Source organism: Pleurodeles waltl, chromosome 11 (assembly GCF_031143425.1).
Source record: "Pleurodeles waltl isolate 20211129_DDA chromosome 11, aPleWal1.hap1.20221129, whole genome shotgun sequence".
In the NCBI taxonomy this organism is placed as follows: Eukaryota; Metazoa; Chordata; class Amphibia; order Caudata; family Salamandridae; genus Pleurodeles; species Pleurodeles waltl.
The window spans coordinates 488,458,671-488,485,941 of NC_090450.1; the positions used below are offsets into that span (position 1 = coordinate 488,458,671).

Below are 27,271 nucleotides of genomic sequence, written 5' to 3' on the forward strand. Positions count from 1 at the left end.
AAGGGTCCTTCAGTTGTCCCAGGAAGTGAATAGGTGATTTTTAACACAAATTGCGAGATCAGTAATAACGATGTGACTCGTTTGCAAGTCGGTATCTGGACGTCAGTTTTGTACACACATTAGATTTAGCGACTCATAGTTTGCGAGTTGCTAATTTTTGCAAATTGCGAGTCGCTAATTCTAGCGGTCATACATCTGGCCTTGTGTATCCAATATTACACCAAGATCCTTCACTGCTTTAACTGTTAAGCAGCTCCCACACCAGGCAATCATGTGACAGTGGTACATCATCATGTTGATGCTTCTGTCACATGGGGTGGAAGAACATAGGCTTATTCCTTCGGACAGGGGTTGTGGATTACATCCCCCAGGCACTCAGGCTCCAGACGTCCGGCATCTGGCATTGAAATTGACACGTCCTCACGCGGGACGCGTATTTGCTTATTCCTTCGGCCCAGGGTGGGACTACAACCCCCAGGCACTCAGGCTCCAGACGTCCGGCATCTGGCATTGAAATTGACACGTCCTCACGCGGGACGCGTATTTGCTTATTCCTTCGGCCCGGGGTGGGACTACATCCCCCAGGCACTCAGGCTCCAAACTTCCGGCAGCTGGGATTGAAATTGACGTGTCATTGCGCGGGACGCAGAAAGCCCGTCTTCGCCCGTTATCGCCCGATAGAGGCCGGGCAGGGACCACCATTTTGGCTGGAAAAGCAAGCACCAAGTAAGAGCTAGAGGTTCTTTTCCTTATTTGGGTTGGCATCATTTCATTAGTTATTATGGGGAAAATGAAGGCTGCTGACCTACCTGTGCCAATTAATTATACAAAAAAATTGAAAAAACGCTTCAGGAAACAAGCAAGTGTGGCCATTGGATGTAAACCTAAATCCCTCAATGAAATCGATCAACTGTTCGAGGAAGTAGAGGCTATTTTGAAATCTGATATCCACTCAGCCAGGAGCTTACCTGTTAAGAAGGTCTTGCCCTGAAATGGAAAAATTCCAGAGATTTTTATTGGGAAGAAGGGGAGGCAAATATTGGATTCTCCCACAGAGGTTGTTAGGAGGGAGAAACCGCCTATAATAAGGAACACTGCTTTACCCCCACAGGCAACACCTCGTAGTGTCCTTAATTCTCCACTTTGTCAGTAGGTTATTCTCTCTGATGGAGCTATGCCTATTCCCCACCCATTAAGCCCTGTGGTCAGGGTGATTCCAAATATACCATGTACCAATCGGTTTGATCCATTGGCAAAGGATGTGGATTTATTTATGGGCACTCTTAAATCCTTGTCAGGAGTTGTCAGTGGGGATAATCCCGTGGCCAGCCCCACCCGTTAATCTCCAAAGGATTGGAACCACCAGATAGTGGAATTAACATGGCACTCATTCTACAGAGGGTAGATGAAGTTAGAAGCATGGACATACTTCTATCAAAACTAATGAAGGAAAAAATGATCCATCAATGTGGGTGCATCTGCCAGCAGGGTGATGTGGAGAAAAGGGGGGATGATATACCAGCTATGACTAAAATAATTTAATCTAATAATATCCCTCTAGGGGGACTAGTAAACTTCCCTCCTTGCGAAAAATTGCCTATACCTGGTGCAGGGAGGCACCATCTAGATCTTCTAAGTAACCCTACGAGCAACACATGGGGTCTCAACAGAAAATCTAACTGTGGGGATCCCACAGAGAATCTGATATGCAACATTGCCCACCCTGATGTTCCTAAATACAGGCGAAGACTAAAGAGGTATGACACTTTTAAAACAGTGGGTAAGGAGGTTGATACCCCTCCCCCTATGGATAAATAATTGGGATCCCCTATCATTGTTGATTCTCCCTTCTGAAGTAATCCTAGAGATTTAGTAACTATGGCCCAAGATTTAGGTACAAAAAGTGGAGATAACATCATTTATATGGTTGATGTCCCAAAGCTGTCATCGGGCTCTGTTGTGGATCATGAATCCCAGATTAACAAGGTAATACATTGGCTACGCACCAGACGGAACTGTCTTTCAATTATCCGTTCAGATATTCTTGCAGCAGAAAGATGCAGTCCCCCGGGTTCAAACTTTGATTTAATTTCTATTCATCTCCCTGATAAGGTATTGGTGGAACAACTCCTGGCCTCTGACTTATGTACTCACCAGTACAGGGAGATGAGAAGGAGGGTATTAGCCTTGAACTGAAGCCTTATAGTGTCTGCTTGAATGCTGCTCATGGTTGCTCAAATTACAATCAGGAGATAGATTCCGTTGTGCAGCCAAAACCTGTATGAATTACCCCGGCTCAGGAAGTACCAATTGGTATTAATACTGAGGATTGGCACATAAATGGAATTATCAGGATAGTGTAATCTGGGGCTTGCAAAGACACGGAGGGGAGTAGTTGCTCTACATATGGATTAGAGTCAGACAACTATGGATTATCAATAATGACTTGGAACTTAGCTGGACTTGAAAGAAAATTGGCCGACCCAGATTGGACTGCGTTTATTAATAACCAGGACATCTGTTTGTTTCAGGAAACCTGGGCAGAGAGTAAAATTAATATAGATAGGTTTCTTTCATTTAGTATATCTGCCCAACCATCGGAGAAGGGGATTGGTCACGCTAAAGGAGGGCTTTTCATTATTTTAAATAAGAAATTGCAATGTGACTATAAGATCTTAGATATTGATTCTGTTGATTTAATGGGTATGCAAATCTCGTTCCAAAAGAAGTTTAATATTATTTTTATTAATGTTTACGCCCGATCTGTCTCACGAGGTTCTGAGTCTCAGACTTTAATATTATTATCTGAATTTTTAGATACCTTGCACTTTTCGTCCTTTTTAATTATAGCAGGGGACTTGAACTGCACTTTCGAACCCTCTGTTCTGCTTAGTGGACTAACGGTCAAAGAGGATGAACTTTGGGGAATCCCTCAGTTAAATAATCACCTGTATTGTACCCGCTCTTGTGTGGCTTTACAGTTGGCTTCTTTATGTTTAAAGTATGGCCTTAGGGCCTGTAATGGCCGCATGCCCTCTGATTTAAATATTGAGCCCACTTTCAAACGAGGTAGGTCAACAAGTGCTATTGATTACTTTTTGGTGGATGTTAGGCTATGGCCCTTGCTAAGGGATATGAAGGTGGTCCCACGATGTGAGAGCGATCACTAACCCTTGCTTCTCTCTCTCTCTCTCTGGGGATGTATTTAGGATGACATCTAATAACCATTGTGCAGTTGTCCCATCCCCATGTTTAAACAATACCTCCACAAGGCTTAGGTGGCCAAAGGTGATGTCCAACCCCTATTTGATACGCGGGATTTACCAACTGTTCATAGATAGCTTGGCACCGTATGAAGAACAGGATGCCAACGACATCCCTATTCTCAATATATATGATAGTTTGTTTTTAAAACTGCAGAGTTATTTTTATAAGAAGGTTGGATCCAAACCCCGGGGTGGGAACTCGGTCAACAATGGATGGTTCGATGAAGCCTGTTCTAGGGCAAAGTCTGGGCTAAAAACAGCAATTATGACTGGTTCCCTGGGGGAGACACTACAAGCCAGATGTGTACATAAGAAGGTTATATCACAAGCAAAAAGATCCTGGGAAGATTCCATCTGGCAGAAATTATAGGATGCATCAAAATCAAATAATAATATGCTGTTTTGGGAACTGCTGTCCAAACAAAAAAGAGGGAGCAGGAGTAGTATAAGGAACCACATACAACCAGAAAGCTGGGTGGATCATTTTTCCTGTCAAACCTGAGAACGGCTTGGCATTTGACTCTCCTGATGGAAATCAGGTCCTCTCATCATCGCAGGATGTGAATCCTTGGATTGATCCACTAGGGGAGGGTATCAATGTTCTTGAGAAACACATCTTTTTTTTCTTGGAAGAAACCCTTGATGCAATTAATATCCTTAAGCCAGGTAAAGTTCCAGGGTCGGAAAAGCTCCCGGGAGATCTTTATAGATCAGAACCAGTTATATGGTCCTGGTACATACATTTAATTTAGAATAAAATCGCTGCAGGGGGACAAATTCCGAGTACGTGTAAAGGGGCTGAAATCATCCCTATCTACAAAATGGGCATAGACCAATTAGCCTCATTGACAACTTACAAAAAATCTTTGCTAAACAACTTCTAGGGAGGCTAACTAGTTGGGTTTTATATAATCAGATCCTCTTCTGGTGGGGTTCTGACCAAAAACCAGTACGGTAGCTCAGGTTTTTAGGTTGGCTGTTTTATATTGGAAATATGTAGTTTTTGCTAAGCAACATTCGTATGTTGTGTTCTTAGACTTGCGATCCGTTTTGATTTTCTCCCAAGGGAAAAACTGCGGGAAGTGTTGTACAGATTAGGGACCCCAGTTAATATAATTCAAATACTCATGTGGCTGGACAAAAATACATATGCGCAAGTGAGATGGGGTAATCAAGGTGAGCTGACTGAAAAAATCCCTACTTTAAGGGGAGTTCGTCAGGGCTATGTGATGGCTCCATTATTGTTCACCCTATTTATTAATGAGGTGGTACAGGTCTTGACTTCTTGTCAGAATGATGCCCCTTCCCTGAATGCACAGAAAATTCCTATTCTTCTCTTTGCTGGCGACTCACTTCTTATTTCAAAGACACCTATGGGCCTACAAATTCTCATCGATATATTTAATTCATTTTGTAGTGATTATGGTCTGGAGTTGAATTTTAGTAAAACAAAATTACTGTTCAGTTCTGGACCCTCCAAGAAATGCACTATCAATTTGGATGGTGCCCTCTGAGTAAGGTTAGTTCAATAGACTATCTGGGAGTGAGGTTAACAAGTAAATTACATTGGGAGGATCAGATTAGCAAAAACGTGGGGCTCTTACAGCATAGAGCAGCATCTATCCTACGTTTTTATAAGAGCACAACCACAAAAGCTAAATCTCCAGCCATTAAGATCTATGTGGCCAAGGCACAGGGAGCATCTGTCTATGGTGTGCAGGTACGGGGATCCTCCAATTGCAATAGATTAGCTGTGGGTGAGAACAACTTTGCGAGGGCCCCGATTGCGTGGCCCCGCAGTACACCACTGATCCCAATGTTCCTTGACCTAGGGCTAAAACGAGTAGCTGATTTAATAGCTCTAAGACCTTTATTATATTGGGTAAGGATCTGGACTGTCCCCGAATTGGATATATATAAGATTTCACTTCTTGATTTATTAAAGAGACCAAATGCTGCTAATATTCCTTGGGACATGTGTCCAATTGGTTTCGCACTTTGGGTTTGGGAGATTACTGGGAGAATCCTCATAAATTAGAGAAATCCCATAAAACTGTTTTGAAAACTGTATACTGGGCTCATGTAAGGAATGATTATATTTGTCACAAATCTCACGGTCAATTAACTAACCTTTTTATTGATTTTATGTGGTATCCACGGTACGAACCTTATTTAGACATCATACCTGATTTATTGGGTAAAGCTTTATATGCTAGATTTCGCTTTGGGACCCTGCCTTTGATGTCATTGACAAGTAGCTGGGGGTCAATTGTTACTGCCAATACATGCCCGGCATGTGGTGGTGCCCCAGAAACAGTTGAGCACTTTATGTTTTTTAGCCCTGCCTATTCCTTTCCCCGGTCAAAATGGATTTATAAAATTTGTTGAGAAATGGGGCTGAGCAAATGTAATATAGCACTAAGGGTTTTAAAACGTTTTAGTTCTAATGTGTTAATTTTTGACCTTAGTAAGTTTTTAATGGCAGCATGGCATAAACGCAATTGTTTTGTAAATTGGATCTCGTGATGACTGTTTGGGTGGGATTTATATGAGTACTTTGGGATTTGTTAAAGTTATTTATTAGCTACTTGTCTTAGTTTAGGTTTTAAATGAGTTATTTTTCTTTTTAGAATGTATTGTGATGCTTTGATGGTTAAATGACCGAATAAAGCTTGTGATGATGATGATGGGCGCCATTACCACATAGAGTGTAGAGTAATTCCAGAGCCTCTACTTCTGGCACCCTGGAGATGGGTAGGCTCAGAGCAGCGACTATGAATGTGGCAAGAATGTGGCCTAGAGTAGAATGCTCTTTAGAACAGTTACCCTAATTTAGCACATTACATCTTTATATAGATGACCACCTGGTAGTCAGGATCCCACAAATTCCCAAAAGGACCTAAATTTACTTTGGGATTAGGGTGATACTGAACTTTTTCACTTATAGACTCAAAATACCCTACAACAATGCATATGAGTGTGATATGAGGCGCTAGGATATGGTAACCTATTTTAATTATCAAACTCACTTGATGATGAATTTGTACAGTGCAGCATGCTCACTATTTGGCACAATTATTTACCAATGACAGCACACAGTGAACTCAATTACTGCTTCACTGAAAATCTAAATATGGGACATAATATTGGCCCAAGCAATACAGAAGGCCAAACAGATTGTTTTTTCTGTTGTTTGTCCTGTATACACCAACAAAAGAAATGAGTACTTCACCACATTCTTGGGTAGTTTTATTACGTGACCTTACTGTCCCTATGTTTATTCCAATGATTAATCATCTTTGTTATTCTTATAAAGATCCCTCACCCACCGACCTACTTTGTGGTATGCTTCACCATGAGGGTCCCACCCAAGATGCCTAGGGCATCAAGGGTGTGCTGTGACGCATTGTTTACAGCAGAGCAGGGTTTTACTTCAATGGATAGTTCTCAAAGAAATCAGAGGAAAAGTGAATTACAACTGTCTTTAGGATGCCCACCAAAATGGTGTATTTTAATGTTGGCACCCGTAGATAAGATTAAAACAGTGATGGATGTGCTAACAGATCTTAATGTACTCTCACATATCTAATATTGGTCAACATGTTTCAGTCATTTCCTCCTGACTGCCCACTAAGGGTCAGTATAGCTTTCTTCATGAGCTAAATTGCATGCTCCCTAAGGCATATGGAAATTTGCAATCCGTCACTTAACGGTTTTACCTGCGCACTCACTCTTTTTGAGTATATGTGGGAAAAACATAGAGAACAGGAACATTTTGTATTCATTTCTGCTGTGGTGAAAATAGTGTTGTTAGCAATCACCCAAAAATGTATCATGCACTCTTCATGCACTGTTAAATCACAGCATTGTGAAGTCCCAAAATTAAGGGCACCTATTAGTATACTTTCAGATAGTCAGGCAAAATCCGGACAATTTCATGGACTCTCTCATGGCCCACCTAATGGACCCACCAAAAACAGCATGTGCTCAAAGTAGCTGCATTTACAATGCTACCATTTGTATAAAATGTTATCACCCTTTGCATTGTGGTACCCTATTAAGTTGTCAGGATCATGCAAAACTTGTGTAACTGAAATAAACAATTGTATATTTTTAAAATACTACATGCATGTCCTTCATGCTTCACAGCCGGCTCTGGGCTCTACACAGTCAAATGGAAGCTCAGTGAGTTCCTTGCCTACAGTTGCTATTACAGATACTGCATGCAAATTCCACCTTGAAAATCACTAGTAATATTTTACGGTTATTAAAAGAACTCCATATGGTGAATTGGGCATCTGTGGACTTGAACATTAGGGGTTAACTCTCAAGAAGGGAACAGATTAATAATGAGCTGTGCCAAGAATGTGTTGACACCAGCACTGCTTACGCTCTTCATGGGAGACCTCCCTAATAAGCTTCTGCCCATACATTCCTTAACTCCCAAAATGGGAGGGTCACCTGTGCCTTCTCTATTCAGGTGACCTTGTAATACTGCCTAGAACCCTGGTGAGCCTCACATGGAATTGGCTTTGATAAGCACTGCAAAAAGAACACTTAACAATCAACTTTGATAAAACTAAAGTTATGACTTTTGGTAGGACGCAACACAGTTGTGTTTGGTCAAAAGGGCAAACATGGATCGAGAAATATTCAAAATACTGGTAGGTAAAGATGGTTTTTAATAATTCTCTTACTTAGTCAATGTAAGAGGCTGGCCTGGCTTATAGTGGGTACCTTGTGGTACTTACACCTTGTGCCAGGTCCAGTTATCCCTTATTACTAGATTATTAGTGATCTAGCAGCTTAGGCTGATAGAGGTAGCTATAGCAGAGCAGCTTAGGCTGAACTAGGAGACATGCAAAGCTCCTACTATACCACTTATATCATATAGCACTATATTATAAGAAACACAATACTCAGAGTTACTAAAAATAAAGGTACTTTATTTTAGTGACAGTATGCCAAAAGTATCTCAGAGGATATACTCCCTTAGGAGGTAGGTAAAATACACACAAACCAAAATCAGGTAAGTAAAACACTTAGAAAAGTAGTGCAAACACTGTAGAACACAATAGAATACAATAGGAGACAATAGGCCTAGCCTAGGGGGCACCACAAACCATGTACTCAAAGGTGGAATAAAAACCACGAATGGACCCCAGGCCTAGTGTAGTGTGTAGATGGTCACTGGGAGTGTAGGAAAACACTAAGGGTGTCCACGATACCCCACCCCAAGACCCTGAAAAGTAGGAGTAAAGTTACCCTACTACCCCAGAAAGACAGTAAAGTCGAGATAGGGGATTCTGCAAAGACAACAACTGACTGCAAAGCACCAAAGACAGATTCCTGGACCTGAGGACCTGCAAAGGAAGGTGACCAAATCCAAGATTCACGCAAGTGTCCAGGGGGTGCAGGAGCCCACTAAACCCCGGATGAAGGTGCAAAAGGGCTGCCTCCGGATGGAAGAAGCTGAAGATTCTGCAACAACGGAAGGTGCCAGGAACTTCTCCTTTGGTCAGAAGATGTCCCACGGCGTGCTGGAGGATGCAGAGTTGTTTCCACGCAGAAGGACCACAAACAAGCCTTGCTAGCTGCAAGAGTCGCAGTTGAGGATTTTGGGTGCTACAGGGCCCAGGAAGGACCAAGAGGTCACCCCTTGGAGGAGGAGACAGAGGGGGTTCAGAAACAGAGAGCTCATGCAGAATCACCCAGCACCCGCAGAAGTACCTGAACAGGTATTCAGAAGATCTGAGCACGGCGGTCATCTCAGCACAACAAAAGAGGGTCCCACGAAGTCGGAGTCCAACTCAGTGAGTAGGTCAATGCAGGATGGAGTGCTGGGGACCTGGGCTGTGCTGTGCACGAAGGAAGTCTTGCAAAAGTGTACAGAAGCCCTAGCAGCTGCAGTTCACACAGTACACAGGATTACTGTCTGGCGTGGGGAGGCAAGGACTTACCTCCACCAAATTTGGACAGAAGGGCCACTGGACTGTCGGGGACACTTGGATGCAGCTCCTGTGTTCCAGGGACCATGCTCGTCAAGATGAGAGGGGACACAGAGGACCGGTGATGCAGAAGTTTGGTGCCTGCGTTAGCAGCGGGAAGATTCAGTTGATCCACAGGAGATTTCTTCTTGGCTTCCAGTGCAGGGTGAAGGCAGACAGCCCTCAGAGCATGCACCACCAGGAAACAGTTGAGAAAGCCGGCAGGATGAGGCGCTACAATGTTGCTGGTAGTCTTCTTGCTACTTTGTTGTGATTTTGCAGGCGTCCTGGAGCAGTCAGCGGTCGATCCATGGCAGAAGTCGAAGAGAGAAGTGCAGAGGAACTCTGGTGAGCTCTTGCATTTGTAATCTGCTGAGAAACCCACAGGAGAGACCCTAAATAGCCCTCAGAGGAGAATTGGCTACCTAACCAGGTAAGAGCCTATCAGGAGGGGTCTCTGACGTCACCTGCTGGCACTGGCCACTAAGAGGTCTCCATTGTGCCCTCACACCTCTGCATTCAAGATGGCAGAGGTCTGGGACACACTGGAGGAGCTCTGGGCACCACCCCTGGGGTGGTGATGGACAGGGGAGTAGTCACTCCCCTTTCCTTTGTCCAGTTTCGTGCCAGAACAGGGGCTGGGGGCTCCCTGAACCGGTGTAGACTGGTTTATGCAAGTAGGGCACCATCTGTGCCCTTCAAAGCATTTCCAGAAGCTGGGGGAGGCTACTCCTCCCCAGCCCTTAAAACCTATTTCCAAAGGGAGAGGGTGTAACACCCTCCCTCAGAGGTAATCCTTTGTTCTGCCTTCCTGGGACTGGGCTGCCAAGACCCCAGGAGGGCAGAAACCTGTCTGAGGGTTGGCAGCAGCGGCAGCTGCAGAGAAAACCCCAGAAAGCTAGTTTGGCAGTACCCGGGGTCAATACTGGAGACCCGGGATGCATGGAATTGTCCCCCCAGTGATAATTCCATGATCCTAGACATGTTACATGGCCATGTTTGGAGTTACCATTGTGAAGCTACACATAGGTTTTGACTTATATGTAGTTCACGTGTGTAATGGTGTCCCGTACTCACAAAGTCTAGGGATCTTGCCCAGAGCAATGTGGGGGCACCTTGGCTAGTGCCAGGGTGCCCTCACACTAAATAACTTTGCACCTAACCTTCACTAAGTGAGGGTTAGACATATAGGTGACTTATAAGTTACTTAAGTGCAGTGTAAAATGGCTGTGAAATAACGTGGCAGTCCTGTGTAAGAATTGTCTGAGCTCCCTATGGGTGGCAAAAGAAATGCTGCAGCCGATAGGGATCTCCTGATACCCCAATACCATGGGTACCTAGGTACCATATACTGGGGAATTATAAGGGTGTCCCAGTGTGCCAATGATAATTGGTAAAATTCATCACTAGCTTGCAGTGACAATTTTAAGAGCAGAGAGAGCATAAACACTGAGGTTCTGGTTAGCAGAGCCTCAGTGATACAGTTAGGCACCACACAGGGAACACATACCGGGCACACTTTATGAGCACTGGGGTCCTGGCTAGCAGGATCCCAGTGACACAAGCAAAAACAAACATACATATATGTAAAAAATGGGGGTAACATGCCAGACAAGATGGTACTTTTCTACAGTCAACACATATGACTACTTTAAGTTTCAAAGAATTCCAACTATCAGTGGGCTGAAGCAGGGCTAGGAGGGTGCATCACATCCTCCTGGTTTGGCTTTATATCATGCAACTAGTCCACTGTCAGCCCACTATGGAGTGTAATTACCGGGTTTGGTCAACGCCAGAGAGTAGCAAAAGGTGGAAAGGGGCTTCCTAAAAAACTTTTTATCTCTGGGTAATGGCTATGTGTCATGGTTTCAGCCATTAGCATGAAATCCAGGCTTCAATCCTGGTTCTCCTTCTTACTGGTACAATCTCTAACTGATTGGAGAACGTTGATTACACACATAGCTATTTTAGGCTGCTCTGATGTTAAGATTAGATCATCAAAATTGAGCTTAGTTGGGCAGAAAAGCAAGGGTTGAGTATATATAATGCCAGCCACCATAAAAGTAAATCACTTTGATGTGTCTTTGTGCCTTACGCAAAGAAAGAATTGGGGGAGTCGAGTCTCATAGCTTTAAAGGAAAGGGATTTGAAGCATTAGCAGGGAACTCTTCAACTCTTGAAATGTGTGAATCCTGGGATACCATTAACCTCAGCCCTATAGAGGTGGAGTTTCTTGACATGTCGGGTAACTTGTGCTACATTCCAGCTTTTGAGACTCCACAACGAAGAACACACTCACAAGCAAACTCAACTTGCAAGTGCTTTTTTTATTGCAACAATGGACCCAATGCATTTTGTTTTGCCAAATGAATCTTTGTCATGGTTATATAAATATACAGGCATAAAAGTGCTTCTGAAATAAGTAAAATATAGCAGGAGTCCAATAAAAGGCAAACAGTTGGCCAAATGTAATTTGTTATTTTATAAAGAAAGCCACTTATATCCAAATAGCCATTCACTTATCACTTAATAAACAGTGACTTGAAACGTCTTTCACAAACCTTAAAAACTGAAAAACTGACTGTTTTGAAGAATCAACCTCCTTCCCTGTCCCATCATACCCCAAAGGTGATAATGAGGTGGTTCTTTTTTCCAGCTCCAGGAAACAGGGTCCTGGAGCACTGAGCTCAGCCTTTTGACTTTTTTCATAATGGAAATATTTCCAAATAATTTAATTTTCTTTTCAATATCTAGTGGCATATGAGGGTGTTTTTAGATAATTTCTGACAGACATTTTATTTTTCTCTTCATAAAGTGCCATTTTAATTTGTGAAGTGACCCTCTTGTGGTACAAAAAATGCTCTGTCTGAGTCCCATGGCTTCTATATTGTCTGCCTGCCAGAGGACCATGTTCCTAAGTATTAGCAGCGTTGTCAGAAAATGTAAAAAAAAATGCCAAGGTGCTCCCTAGAGAACAGGGAAACAATTAGGCTTCAACCCTGCAGGAAAAAAGCCAGGAATCTGCCTTAGAAAAGTCTACAGGGCACAGAGGAGGGGCTTTTTGTAACAGTATGTCCTACTGTTTCCTCTAAAAACTCCCTTAGCGGAAGACTTGAGGTGAGCCATCAAACTAGAAAGAGCCATTGGTCCCAGTTGACACTGAGGACGGTAGAGTTTTGCTGACTGTCGAAGGTATGATTGCCATTGAGACTGGTGTTAAGACATTAGTCAACATCAAAGAAGTCCCAAGGGATATTAAAACATTCCACTGTCATTCGACATCAAGACACTGGTCTCCGTTGACAGTACATTCTTTCTTCACCATCAACAACATCAAGGTAGAGTTGGTATAAATGTTCTCAGAAGTTGTTTAGGACGTTGAAACAAAGGAGACTGCCCATGACTTTTGATCTAGAGTATTTCAGGGGATGTTCATCTGGGGAGGTCAACCTGCTGTCCATCTTTCAGCAAATTCTTTGAGGATACCTAATTCACCATAGTTTTCTCCTGCCGCTCCTGCTACTCTGCAGTCACCAGTACAATACCATTCACACTTACTCAGATCTATCCTACTCAACCTAAAGCTTTACAGCTGTATCACTTTAGAGACAGGAGAGGGCAGGACCATATCTGTCTTTAATTTTTGTAGTTTCAAATGCTATTGTTAAAATGGTGTGAATTCATGTATTGTGTTTTTTCATAACAGCACCTGCAGTAAAAGCTTTTTTGTGTATAAATTAGAAGAGAATGTTTTTGGATTGTGTGTACTGCTGACAATTGAGGTGTATCATCATTTCATGTGGGGGGTACACAGGTTTTCCTAATATACTGCTGATTGTAGATAGAGCCCCCTGTAAAACAAAGGCTCTAATTTTGCTGCTCTTTAATGGTTAACTCTGCAAACAGAACAATTTCAAGCAAATACAAACAAAATTCATACAATTAGCTTTTTACTCAGCATATTACAAAGTAAGCTACATATGAAAACACTGAAATGTAAGCTAAAAATAACAGTAGACAGCTCTACTTTCTTTATCTGAAAAACATCTTCATAGCTATTTGAAACCTTTCTTTTTTTTACAAATCTCTTAACCCATCCACTCCATTGGCCAATAGTAAAATCATAAGAAACCATCAGAAATCTCTTGTTATTCAACAGTCAAACTTCCATTCACCAAAATTAATACCATAGGTATGCATGAATACATGTGACAACATATCTATAGCTCATAATAATATTGAAAACATATATCTTCGAACAAACACATTAAAACAGGCTTAGAACCTAATATCTAGATGCTAATAAAATGTAAAATAGTAAATGCATATGAAAAGGACTACATCTTACCAAATATTTTACACCAATATAAATAGTATTCGGAAATTATCCAAATATTGCTCAATTAATAGATTAGTATATTTTTTATCAATTAATTATATATAGAAGATTGTATTTACAGGCCACATCTTAAAGACTACGATAATTCTGAAAACTTCATGAGTATCTTATGAGGAAGACAGAGCAAAAGATCCTATTACTATCCCACTCCTTAATGGAACAAACTATCATAAATAAGATTTAAGCTCTAATAATGTAGATTGTTTGCCTTATGAATGTGTCAAATTGTTAGTTCATTCATGTTCCTCAATGTCATCCAAATCAGTCTTAATTGATTCCCACTTTTTAGATCATAAGCCCTGGTAAAGCATGGTAATCAGAAAGTGAAGAAGAACAAAATCAATTATCTTACATTTTTGATCTTTGATCAACCAGTTATTCAAGGCACAACGACTAAGGTTGAAGAACCGTTTGTAGACATATTTATAACAAATGACTAAAATGGCATCTAATATCACTTCTTGCAGTGGTCTGGTGCCAAAACTACACATAACTCAAAAGCAAGTGAAGACCATGTTAAGCGCACCAAAATGTAAATTGCCTACCACTCTCAATTAATAACCAGTTTATTAAGAAGGTGCTAGGCACAGATCTACAGTATTCATAACCAGTTATCTTTTATTTGTTCTATGCTATTTAAAAATAAGAAAAGAATGGAGATATTTTTTCATTCAACTACAAAAAAGTGCATCCTCGAGTGCCAAGGGTGAATTTGAATCCAGTAATCTTCACCTCTTAACCTAGCTATTTATTTTATTGCACCACAGTTGTACATGAATTATTTGCCACCATTTGAATATATTTATTATTTGCTAGATAGCACAGAACACTTGAAAATATCACAGAAAATTGACAAGCATGAAACTATCCCAAAGCACATGATGCACGTTTAGCTATAAATTTGAATTGTGATGTCAACAAAACTACTCAGTTACTCAAATACCATGGTAAATACAAACCTTTGGTAAAAGGTTTCTTACATTCTTATTTAAACCAGTTGTGCCACAGTGTCAGCTTGAAAATGTGTAACTTATTGCAAGTTTAATTTTGAGTGGTCAAACAGGACAGTTTTGTGAAAAAATCTTAAGTGATTTGATTTACTCCTAACAAGACCCTAATTTTAATTTAAATTCTAGTTGGCATATAATTTTGAATGGAAAACCTTCTAAATCATGGACACATAATCAGTAATCAGTATACAGTGTATTGTGCTATGTTGATTTTTGAAATACAAGTGGTGATCATAATCTGTAGTAACGTGCACAATAGGTTTTAGGAGGAAAGACATCATCTCATATGTATCAGTATTCTACATGGGTGAACTTGAACTCTGATGCATTTGAACCTATTCCCAACAGTGTCATTGTTTATGACATTGTGTGTTGTTCATCATAAATATTTCAGCTAATCTCCTCACTTTTCAGTGTTCTAACCAAGTTTCTGTTTCTCAAAGCCAGTGTTCACTGTCTCAGACTCCATGGTTACTTCTACATGAAGAAATATATAAAAGTTCAACAGCTTTCAAATCTGAGAGGGGGTGTTCTTTAGCAAAAAGTGCATGGTGATTAGCTATAATTCTAATTGGTATTGTCAACCTGCGTGTAAGTCCCGAGGCTATGGTAGGGCATGTAGGTTTAGGGGCCCAGTAGATTTAATGCACTTGTACGCTCTGCTGTAGTGCCTGCCATCATTTTAAAGGCATCCTTACTATGCAGGTTGCTTTTAAAAGTAAATTACATGCAATTCGACTTTGGAATTAAAGGTACTTTCAAAGTCTTAACCTACCTTTCTCACATATAAATCACCCCTAAGGCCTCCCCTAGGTACCCCATGGGTCGTGTGCCTTGTTACTATAAGCAGGTACATTATAAAATATGTTTTAAATGCTGTGGTGAGGCAAAACTGCCAATTTTGTTTTTCCTCATTGTAGTGCATTAGCTCCAAAGGTTAACATAGGAATACCTATTGATAGGAATAAGCTAAAAATATCTATTAAATACTTAAAATGATAGACTAAATCCAACAACTTGCCAATGCAAGATTTATTAAAACTATCACAGAATAGAAGTTATAAAACTTGTTTTTCTGACTAAGCAAAATCCCAGCACCCCTTCTCTTATTGGCCAGCCTCTGCCAGGCTTAGCCAAGCTGTCTTAATGAGGTGTGAATTGGCCAGCGTTGAGACAAAAGGACATCTGGTGGGTGTAGGTCTGCAAGCTGCGGAGCAAAATGCAGGAAGGGGGCTGGGTAGCTGAACTGGTCTTCAAAGAGGGAACGACAATTAGGGCAGAGGTTTACCCCCACTTCCTGCACCCCAGCCAAATAGGCGCCCTAGTAATTGAATTAGAAGAGGGACTGGACGGGGAGTGTTAGGGGAATTTAGCCACACCAGTGGGATAGTGTATCCAGATCTTAACCTCCAGGAGAGAGCTTCTCCATTTTAGATTTTGAAGATATAGGTCTTTCTGGGACAAGAATATGCCACACTTTTGAGGAAATTGTCTGTCACCCTACACTCTATTGGAAAGTGATGCCACCTCCTTATCGTTCAGGAGCACTGGATAAATATGGAAGAGTTGCATAGCAACTCAGATCGCTGCCTGAAACTACAAGGAGTAGAAGGATAGCTCTGCTGCAACCCTGGTCTGCACTCCAAAGGATTTGCACTCACAAGGACTGCACCTCCAGCACACTCTAAGCTTCACAAAAAAAAGGACTTTGCCTGGATTCTGAAGGATTCAGGAGTGGGCTCTCTGTAAATTACAGGTATAAAGGAGCTACAGAGAGTGACCTGTATCAACTCTTGTCCAGCTGCACAGCGTTCAGTGGACTTTTAAGGATTTAGCTAGGTGCACTGTGGGAACTGTAGTCCCAACGAGCAACTCAGAGATTCTTGAAACTTGGAGTTGTGGTCCCCCAAAGACCCAAAAGAAACAACTGAAGAAGAAGGACTGTCCTACTGCCCCCCTGGACTGCACAAAAGAGCACTGTACTCATATGGACTGCACCTGCTGCACTCACAAGGCTTCATAACAAAAGGACATTACCTGTCTTAACCCCTTCCACGCCATGGACTTAATGGTTATGTCCGGTGGCGCAGCGTTGAGGCAACATAAACATAACCATTACGTCCTGGGACCAGCTCATGGGGGAAGCGCTAGCCCCCACCCTCCAGGGCAGGGATGGAAGAGGAATTGCTTCCCCTTCCACCCGAACCCCCCCATCTAATGACCTCAGCGCGCACCTATTATTTTTAGGCCCATCTGCCCCCAAAGGGGGCAGAAGCCATTAATGGGCCAGAGATTTATTCCTTTTTGATTTTTTTGTGTGGGGGGTGGCCGCTTGGGCAAGGGTCACCCATGGCCATTTCTGCCTCCTCTGGGCCAGACTGGGCTATTATATTAGGTCCAACTTCCCCCAAGGGGGGCAGAAACCACTAGACACAAGGGCAAAATTTTAAATGTTTGGTGGCGGGTAGTTTGTACACTGACAAAGTATTTGCATTTGTGATTATAAGGTTTTATTTCTCCTTTTTGTTCTAGTTCAAAGCTTTTGCTTCCTTTGCTGTGACTCCATGTGGTTGTCCAGCAGTTTGCGTAGTTTCATGTTTTAGGTAATAAAAAAATATTTACTCCAAATGACTATTGTTGCCATGCATGAACGACAATTTGTAAGTGGTTTACTAAATGCAGGATTGTGTGTGAAATTGTCCTTAGATTAGTGTACTATGACATGTGTGTTGTCTTATGTGTAAATTTCTTTTCTTTTTTCTTTTCAGTGAGATATCATTGGTGACTGCTGTGGAGAGTAGTTGCTGGTGAGTCTAGCTTTTTCAGGCAAGTGAGTGGTATAGTTTTTAAGTGTATAACTCTTAGTGCTAAAGCCACACTTTGTTTATTACTTACCTTACACAGTGCTGGTTGTTGGTGGTTCTTTTGTCCAGTTACTTTTTGTAGGAAGGATCATGCCTAGCCGCAGGATGACCACTCTGCAGATTGTTGGTATGCTTTTTGAGTCGTCTTCTGATCATGATTATGAGACTGACTCTGCATCAGAGGCAGAGGATGAACTGCGTGATTCTGGAAGTGAATTTTCTGTCCAAGAGGAATCTTATGATAGGAAGCCACTCTCAGTGCAGATGAAGGGCCTGTTTTAGAGGAGAACACTCATGTGCCAATAGTGCAGCAGCCTGGGGTTGAAAGCTTTCCCATTGGAAGACCTGAACTCTGGGTTGCCCCAAACATGTAGCAGCCAGAGTTGCCTGACTTTACTGGTCTCCCGGGGTGTAGAGGGAATATAAAAACGTTTTTGCCTGCCAATTTCTTTCAGTTGTTTATGGACAATGTATTTTTTGAAGAGATTGTTGAACAGACTAATTTGTATGTGGAGCAGTATTTGAGAGACCAGGCTGCCAGATGTATGCCACGCTCTAGAGCTAGCGGGTGAACTGGAAGAGTTGAAAAAGTTCTTAGGTTTAAGTTTTTTGATGGGGCTGATAAGGAAGCCGTCACTGTCTTCATATTGGTCTACTAGTGCCTTGATGGCACCTGCTATATTTCCTGCAACAATGAGTCGTAATTGGTATGAGCTTCTTGTTCGGATGCTGCGTTTTGTTGATAATGCTTTAGCCTTGCCATGAGATCACCCTGATTCTGACCATCTTTTTAAAATTAGACCTGTCCTTGATCATTGTGTAGATAGGTTTTCAGAGGTCTATGTTCCAGGGAAAGAAATAGCTGTGGACGAGTCTTTGGTCCTGTTCAAGGTTCATTTAGTTTTTAGGCAGTACATTCCTAGCAAGAGGGCATGGTATGAAATTAAAATGTATATGCTGTCTGAAAGTAGTACAGAATATGTTTATAATTTCTGGGTCTACACTGGTAGGGATTCCAGTATTGACCCCCTTGGTTGTCCGCCCACTTTTGGAGTTAGTGAGAAAATTGTTTGGGAACTTGGTAGATGACTGTTTAACAAAGATCACCACTTGTACCTAGATGACTTCTACACTGGAGTGTAGATGTTCAGGGAATTGTTCAGAGTGGACACTGTTGCTTGTGGCACACTCAGCTCTAACCAGAAAGGCTATCCAAGGGAGCTTGTCTGTAAAAAACTTGAGAGGAGACAGCGCAGTGCCTTGCGGAATGATGAGCTGCTAGCTCTGAAATTTGCAGACAGGAGGGATGTCTACAAGCTAACTACCGTCTTCACCGGTGACTGTTTGGGGTCAGGTTGCCGAAGTGTGCAAACCTGCGTACATTTTGGACTACAATAAGCATATGGGTGGTGATGATGGAGTAGATCAGAGGTTGAAACCTTACACTGCTGTTCGTAAGGCTTATGTTTGGTATAAGAAATCAGCAATTTATCTCTTCCATTTGGCAACTTTTAATGCTTTTGTTGTGTATTTTAATGCTTTTGTTGTGTCTCCAGAGCCAAGGATGAAATTTGTGAAATTTCAAGAATCTGTCATAGCGAGCCTTATTGTGGTGGAAGAGGCAAGAGTTCCTAGAGAAGCAGTGGTGGAGGTTATGGATAGATTGAAAGGTCACCACTGAGCACATTCCTCCCACACCCAAAAAAGACTTCCCTGCCAAGAAATGTAGCGTCTGTGCCCGAAGAGGTATCCGGAGGGAGACTCATATGTACTGCCCTGATTGTCCTTCAAAGCCTAGGCTGTGTGTGGCTGGCTGTTTCAGGAGTTACCACACCCAAAAGAATTATTGGGAACTACTGTGAGCGTAAACTGCCTGTTTTATATTTTCATATTTCAGTTTCATGGTTGACATTAGTGTCATGTACTTAGTTTGTAGGTTTGTACTTGGTTATAATTAGTTAGTGGTTTCTTTGTTATTTAAAAAAAAAAAGTGATGGGAGTGTGCATGGAGTGGCACTTGGCTGGCGGTGTGCGTGGAGTGGTGCTTGACTGGCAGTGCGTGTGGAGTAGCTCTTGGCTGGCGGTGAGCATGGAGTGGCGCTTGGCTGGTAGTGTGCGTGGAGGGGCGCTTAGCTGGTGGTGTAAATAGTGACTTGCTGTTGGCCACACTGCTAGCCAAACGCCAGTCCACAGACTCCCATCAGCTAGTGTGATTGCTGTATCAGGCATGCGGGCATATGAAAGTGATGGGCCGTTGAATGGCACTCTCTGTTGATGTGAGTGTTGTAATGTGATGGGCCCGCGGCTGGCGGCGTGAATAGTCTTGTGCATGTCTAGTAAGAAAGGTGTGTGAATGGACTGTAAAGTGGTTGGTGCCTTGACGCGGCTTTACAGCTCACAAGCTGTGAGTCACTGGTTCAGTTTTTTGGCCTTTCAGTTATTAAGAGTGCATTTAATTTTTGTGAAATCTATTGTTAATAAAATTAGATCTACTGAACAATCACTCACCCTCATACCAAATCCAACCAGTATGTGTGGTAAAAATGAAAAACCCTGCTCTGCTGTAATCAGATGCTGAAGCACACCCATGACATGCTAGGTGTCTTAGGTGGGACCCCTACGATGAAGCATGCCACTAACTAGATGGGTGGGTGAGGGGTCTTTTTAACATAACCTAAGTGAGTTTCTTTTCACAATTTAAGTGTTTGGATCATCACAGAAGTAAGAGTCTTGGTAGTGTGCTTGCTACTTCTCTGGGAAACAAAAGTACCAACACTAGATTAGTTTGAAAACTGGTCAACCGGTGGAGTCCAGGGAGCTGTGGCTTGCATGAATCCCCCAACATTTTCTTGCCCAGACTCCTCTGCAAACCTCAAAATTTGTTTGGAAAATCACATTTTTCTCACTTTTCTTTGTAGGATCACCCTGTCAGCACAAATATCCTACCACCCAGGGCTCCCCTAAGTCTCACGGTAAAATGATACCTCACTTGTGTGGGTCCCCAAAGCAGAGTCAGCCTAAAAATATATAATAATAAAAGTTCTGCTTATCAACTCGCTGTGCTATCCCCTCAATCTCTACACATTTTTGGCTCTTATCTGTTGCAGGCACTTGGGCCACCCACTCAAGTGAGGCATCATTTTCATCGGGACACTTGGGGGAATGCTAGGTAGAAGGAAGTTTGTGCCTCCCCTCAGATTCCAGAACTTTCCATCACCGAAATGGGAGGAAAAGGTGTTTTTTTGCCACAATTTGAGGTTTGCAAAGGAGTCTGGGTAATAGAACCTGGTGAGAGTCCCACAAGTCACCCCATCCTGGATTCCCCTAGGTGTCTAGTTCCCAAAAGTATACAGGTTTCCTAGTTTTCCCTAGATGCCGACCGAGCAAGAGGCCAAAATCCACAGATAAACACGTTGCACAAAACATGTCAGTTTTCTTTGGGAAAATGTGATGTGTCCATGTTGTGTTTACGGGCATTTTCTCTCGTGGGCATTTTCTCTCGTGGGCATTAGGCCTACCCAAACAAATGAGGTACCATTTTCAGCGGGAGACTTGAGGGAACACTGGGTAGAAGGAAGTTTGTGGCTCCCTTCAGATACGAGAACTTTCCATCACCGAAATGTGAGGAAAAGTGAATTTTTTGCCAAATTTTGAGGTTTGCAAATGATTCTGGGTAATAGAACCTGGTGAAAGCCCCACAAGTCACCCCATCCTGGATTCACCTAGGTGTCTAGTTTTAAAAAATGTACAGGTTTGATAGGTTTTCATAGGTGCCAGCTGAGCTACAGGCCAAAATCCACAGCTAGGCACATTGCAAAAAACATGTCCATTTTCGTTGGGAAAATGTGCTGTGTCCACGTTGTGTTTTGGGGCATTTCCTGTCGTGGGCACTAGACCTACCCACACAAGTGAGGTACCATTTTTATCATAAGACTTGGGGGAACACTGGGTAAAAGGAAGTTTGTGGCTCTCCTCAGATTCCAGAACTTTCTGTCACCGAAATATGAGGGAAAAGTGTTTTTTTGCCAAATTGTGAGGTTTGCAAAGGATTCTGGGTAATAGAACCTAGTAAAAGCCCCTCAAGTCACCCCATCCTGGATTCACCTAGGTGTCTAGTTTTCAGAAATGTATTGGTTTGCTAGGTTTCCATAGGTGCCAACTGAGATAGAGGCCAAAATCCACAGCTAGGCACTTTGCAAAAAACATGCCTGTTTTCTTTGGGAAAATATGATGTGTCCACGTTGTGTTTTGGGGTATTTCCTGTCATGGGCACTAGGTCTACCCACACAAGTGAGGTACCATTTTTATTGGGAATTCTGGGGGAACGCTGGGTACGAGGAAGTTTGTGGCTCCTCTCAGAATCTAGAACTTTCTATCACCAAAATGTTTTTTTTGTTTGCCAAATATTGAGGTTTGCAAAGGATTCTAGGTAACAGAATCTGGGGAGAGCCCCACAAGTCACCTCGTCCTGGATTCCCCTAGTTGTCTAGTTCTACAAAATGCACAGGTTTGGTAGGTTTCTCTAGGTGCCGCCTGAGCTAGAGGCCGAAATCCACAGCTAGGCACTTTCCAAAAAACACGTCAGTTTTCAATGTAAAAATGTGATGTGTTCATGTTGTGTTTCCTGTCGTGGGCATTAGGCCTACCGACACAAGTGAGGTACCCTTTTTATCGGGAGACTTGGAGGAACACAGAATAGAAGAACAAGTGTTATTGCCCCTTGTCTTTCTAAAAAATGTTTCCTTCCAAATGAAAGACAGTGTGGAAAAAATATGTTTATCTGAGAAATGCCTTGTAATTCACATGTTAGTATGGGGACCTTGGAATTCAGAGATGTGCAATTAATCACTGCTTCTTAACACCTTATCCTTTGCCCATTTTGGCAATACAAAGGTTTCCTGGATAGCTATTTTTCGCTCTTTATATTTTACTAAATGAATTGCTGTATACCCGGTATACAATTAAAACCCATTGCAAGGTGCAGCTAATTTATTGGCTCTGGGTACCTAGGGTTCTTGATGAACCTACAAGCCCTATATATCCCCGCAACCAAAAGAGTTCAGCAGACGTAACAGTATATTGCTTTAAAAAATCTGCCATAGCTGGAAAAAGTTATAGAAGAAAACAAAAGGTTTGGCACAGGAGGGGGAAAAGGCCTGTCAGCGAAGGGGTTAAAGGATAAGGAGTGGACTCCCTGATCAGCAACAGGTTGAAAAGTCCTGGAAGGGCTACCTGCAACACCAACAAGGACAACTCCTTGCTGACAAGCTTCACCTGGATTTTACTTGGATTGACCAGGTGCATTGTGGGAGATGTAGTCCTAGACCCCAAGAGGCAAACCAGAGCTCCAGAGCCCTGGGCTGGTACTGTTGACCACTTTCCTGCTTCAAGGAACACTTCTGGAAGTAAGTGTTAAAGTGTTAAATCATGGGCAGCTTGAACTTTTGACTTTCTTCCAGCCCAGCTTGAACTTTTTTAACCCTTTGAACACTATTTGCTTCTAAGCACTAGTTTTACTTTTAGTCTTCAAATGTTCATATCTCTGGTTCCCTACATTGGGTTTTTGGCATTTTGGTGTCATTTTACTCATAAAAATATTTCCTACTTTTATAAATTGGTGTAGGAGATTTATTGTGTGTTGTGTCTTACTTCTTTGCTGTATTAGTGTTTTTAAATGCTTTGCACACCTGTCTCCCAAGTTAAGCCTGTCTACTTGTTGCCAGCTACCAAGGGTTGAGCAAGGGTTTCATTTATTGAGACCTTGACTGGACCTTATGTTGTGATTGTGGCCTTCTTACTAGTGGTGAGTACCTATCAACCCCGACTAATAAAAAAACTTTCCAACTTCATCCTATTGTGTTGTACTACGTAATGTTTTTCAACATTAAGGGCTCCATTATGGGTTGCCCTGAGCTGTGTCCCTAAGAGGAATACAACTATGGGCATCTGTGCATTTCCAAGGTCGTCCTGATCTGGAATTATTTGGTTCAGAACCCCAGGACCAGATCATTTCAGGCTCGGAGACATAGGGGCAGGACTTCCTGTAAAGTTGCTGCCAGCTGTGGTTCTTGGCCCACATTCGCCCACATCTTTCACAGAGGAGAGCAGGTAAAGCTTGGAGTGAAAATGAAACTGCCCCCTTTCAGCTTCCCACCCTCCCGTCCTTCCCCAACGGGTAAAAATGCTCCAGCAACATTTACCACCTGCTCCAAGAAGGTGGTATATGCTTGCAGTTTTGGGCCCATTAGTTTCCCAAAGAAGGGGAAAACATGCAGAACTGGAACCAGTATTCAAAGTTCAGCATGTTGTTCCTCATTCCAGGGAAAACAACTTGTAATCACTTTTAGCTCACTGAGAGATACTGCCTGGTATTGTTAATTCCAGCAACGGTATCTCACAGCAAAAATAACAGGTAAATATTAATCGGGCCCATAGAGTTCTAAATCAAGGGAAGTTGCTGATTCTTTGTGTCAGATTGCACTGTGACAACAAATTTAAATTGTATTAATTAGAACATAGGAATGAATGATAATCCAATAATCCTGTGACAGGTACATTTCACACTAGCAGCACATTGTGGCCCGTATTTATACTTTTTTTAGCGCCGCATTTGCGACGCTTTTTGACGCAAAACCGCGCAAACCTACAAAATACAATGGCATTTTGCAAGTTTGCGCCGTTTTTGCGTCAAAAAACGACGCAAATGCGGCGCAAAAAAAGTATAAATACGGGCCTGTATATTTGGAGTCTCAATTGCTAAATGACGTTTTGAAGATTTTCATCCCTCCCACACCAAACCATACATGTATTTTGTCTTAAGGTGGCACAATACATGGTAACCAGGGCAGTGCCATACTTTAGGTGAAATAAGTGGAAAATGTCATTCCGGTTAAAATGTCATTATTTGGCAAAACAAAATCAGTCAGTTCAAGAAACAAAGTAACAAGTTTCAAACAACTTATTGATTCATTCCCCATGAAGTATTCTAAAGCTTTAATGGGCAGTTTGATAATGGTATAGAGACTTAAACCCAAGAATCATCATACTATACAAATCTTTCCATGCGAAAGTCATAGATCCACTGCAACAGATATTGTGTATCTTGTATTAGTGAAGTGAGGCAGACCACTACGGGAGAAAGGAAAAAGTCAATACATAATGAAATCCTTTCAGTTTTAAACCCAATTCCCTATATAAAGGGCCTAGAGGGTATGTTGGATGCCTCTCTATAGGTTTTAGGAAGAAAACGTAATAGGTATAGCTGTTGTTTTAACATCAAGATGTTTATACTCTTTCAAGTCTAGGATTCCAATATTGACCCATTTCTCTAAAAGGAGAAGAAAACATACAAATGGCGTACGTTATGCCATATGTTCAACTTTCTCACAATTCGTACTAGCATTCAGCTATTTTAGAGATACAGTGATGTATATAGCAAACTCCAATACAGCTACATTCCCATGTTTATCAGTGTGGTAGATAGTTATGAAAAGAACACTTCCTAATGTATTCAGTGCTTTCATCTCTTTAACGCTCAGACTGGTAGGCAAGTTGCTTTTAGACATATTCACCAACTTATCATACATGGGAATCTGAAATACATTAAGGGCATTCCAATGGACATTTGGGAAGTACTATTGGGCATCTTTAATGTAGTTTCCATTAGCATCACAACACTATTTTTCATAACATGTGCTGTTTCTTCTAAATCTGGTGGTACTTCTGACTCTACAGTCATAAGTTAACAGATATTTGCCAGATCTTTAAGGGAAATTTCACAAATCAACAAAACTCATCAGCTTCTTTTACTGTTCTTTGTGTAATTAAGTACATTCATTAAGTAAATATTGATATATGTTATGTTCTTTCTCAAATGCAAGTAAAATATTGTTAGCTATAAAACACTTTATATACACTACAGAACCCTATAAATGTGAATGCCAAGGATTTTTTACTATATACTAACAAGTGTTTTCAAGTACTGATGAATACTTATGATATTAATTTTGGTATATGGAAATTTGGCTTTTGAATAGCAAGGAAGAGTTTTGATAATCATAAACACATGATTTTACTATTGGTGGGTGGGTTTCAAGTGTTTTTTTATGAAAGACATACATTTGATATTAATAAAAGATGTCTTTAAAATTAGATAAAATATCTGTCTACTAATATATTTAATATATGCTAAAGTTCAACATTTGAAGGTGTAACTTGATTTTTGTAAAATTGTGTGTAGAATATTTCACAATACTGATAAATGAAATGTATTAAAATTATTTTAGATTTACTTGTTCTACTTACAGCCTCAACAAAGTGGAATATTCAGTGAAACCCTTGCTGGTGTGGCTGTTATTCTCTTCTCTGACTTCATGGCACATGGACTTAATTTACTGAAGAGATGACACCATCATGGACAAGAACTCAAGAAATCATTTGTTGACACTTTTCATCTTTATAATTTCTGACTCTGCATTGCATATTTGATATAGCTTTTGTATATTGTACTCCTCATTGACCAAAAATGAACAGGTAAAGAGATTGTCCATAGTTCTTCAAAGTCCTGTGACAAACACACCTTTTGTGAATATCCATTATAAGGTTCCATTCTGGATCATATCTCACACGAAGATGTGTTAACCATTATTTTCACACAACAAATGCTAGATATCCAAGATGTGAGGGGAAGGAGACTGATTTCTTGCACATGTTTTGGCTGTGCCTGTAGGGTAAACTCTACTGGGAGAACATTACAGGTATCTTTACTGGAATCATTGAAAGGAAGGTACCATACACCCTACAACATTGTCTTTTAAGCTGGTTGACACATACAACTTAAAACAAGTCCATGAGCAGCTTCCAAGATCTAGCCTTCCTGCTTGTGAAAAGGGAGATCACACGTTATTGGAAGGCTCAGTAGGGCCCAAGAGTGGGTGTGTGGAGAAATGAGCTTTTAAGATGGGCAGTGTATGAGTAGGCATCCTGTTATGAGAAGCTGGAAGCGGTCTGGGACCCATGGAAATGGCCTGAGCGTGGGAAGCAGTAGTTGAAAACATCGCACTCAGATCCCTCCCCACCCGGAATATCAAAGTGAGCCCTGTGACATCAGACAAATGTCCCAAGCCTGAGTAGACTTGCCTTCTATGAATACTGTTATACCTGTTGACCTTGGAATAAGGACCCCCGCAGGAGATAGAGGCCCATTGTAGACTGCCTAATAAACCTGGTAGCAATAGGCCACACCTGAACCACATTCTTATTATATACTAAAGCAGGAAGGGGTGGGGGGAGGTTTGACAGGGATTGTAATGTATTATTGAAGCAGCTGAAACTGTATTGTTGACTGATTATATGATTACCTTGTACCTACTGATAGCGATTGCCATTTTTCACATGCAAAAAACAATACAATTTGTTTTAAAAAGTTACATTCTGAAAGGCTTAATGTGTAATACAGGAGTGGATTAGAAAGAGAATGTCCTTTGCACACCCAACAGTGTATGGGAGTCCCCTTTTTGGTGTGAAATAGCTGAATCGTGGAGAATGGAAATACTTTAGTTTTTAAGTTTTTAAAGTTTTACTAATCTACACATGGCCACCTACCTTAACCCACCTGTATGCTGACATGCTGACCCACACGTATTCTATTTCTCATATGAACCCACAATCACTTCTTGCAATCATTCACCCCTTCACTCAACTTTGCATTTACCAACTCGCTCATCCATACAACTCCGTGCAAATA

At 41.6% G+C, this 27,271-nt stretch overlaps 1 long non-coding RNA gene across 3 annotated transcripts; it reads left to right on the forward strand.

Annotated features, from left to right (window-relative positions):
- The first annotated feature begins 347 nt into the window (after positions 1–347).
- On the forward strand, positions 348–26,954 carry LOC138265807 (uncharacterized). 3 transcript variants are annotated; one of them, XR_011199424.1, is made up of 3 exons: positions 348–726; positions 17,431–17,488; positions 25,833–26,954. It is a non-coding gene; the product is annotated as an uncharacterized lncRNA (long non-coding RNA). The 3 variants fall into 3 exon arrangements; XR_011199425.1 differs by having other exon boundaries at positions 17,431–17,469; XR_011199426.1 differs by lacking the exon at positions 17,431–17,488.
- The last annotated feature ends 317 nt before the right edge of the window (positions 26,955–27,271 follow it).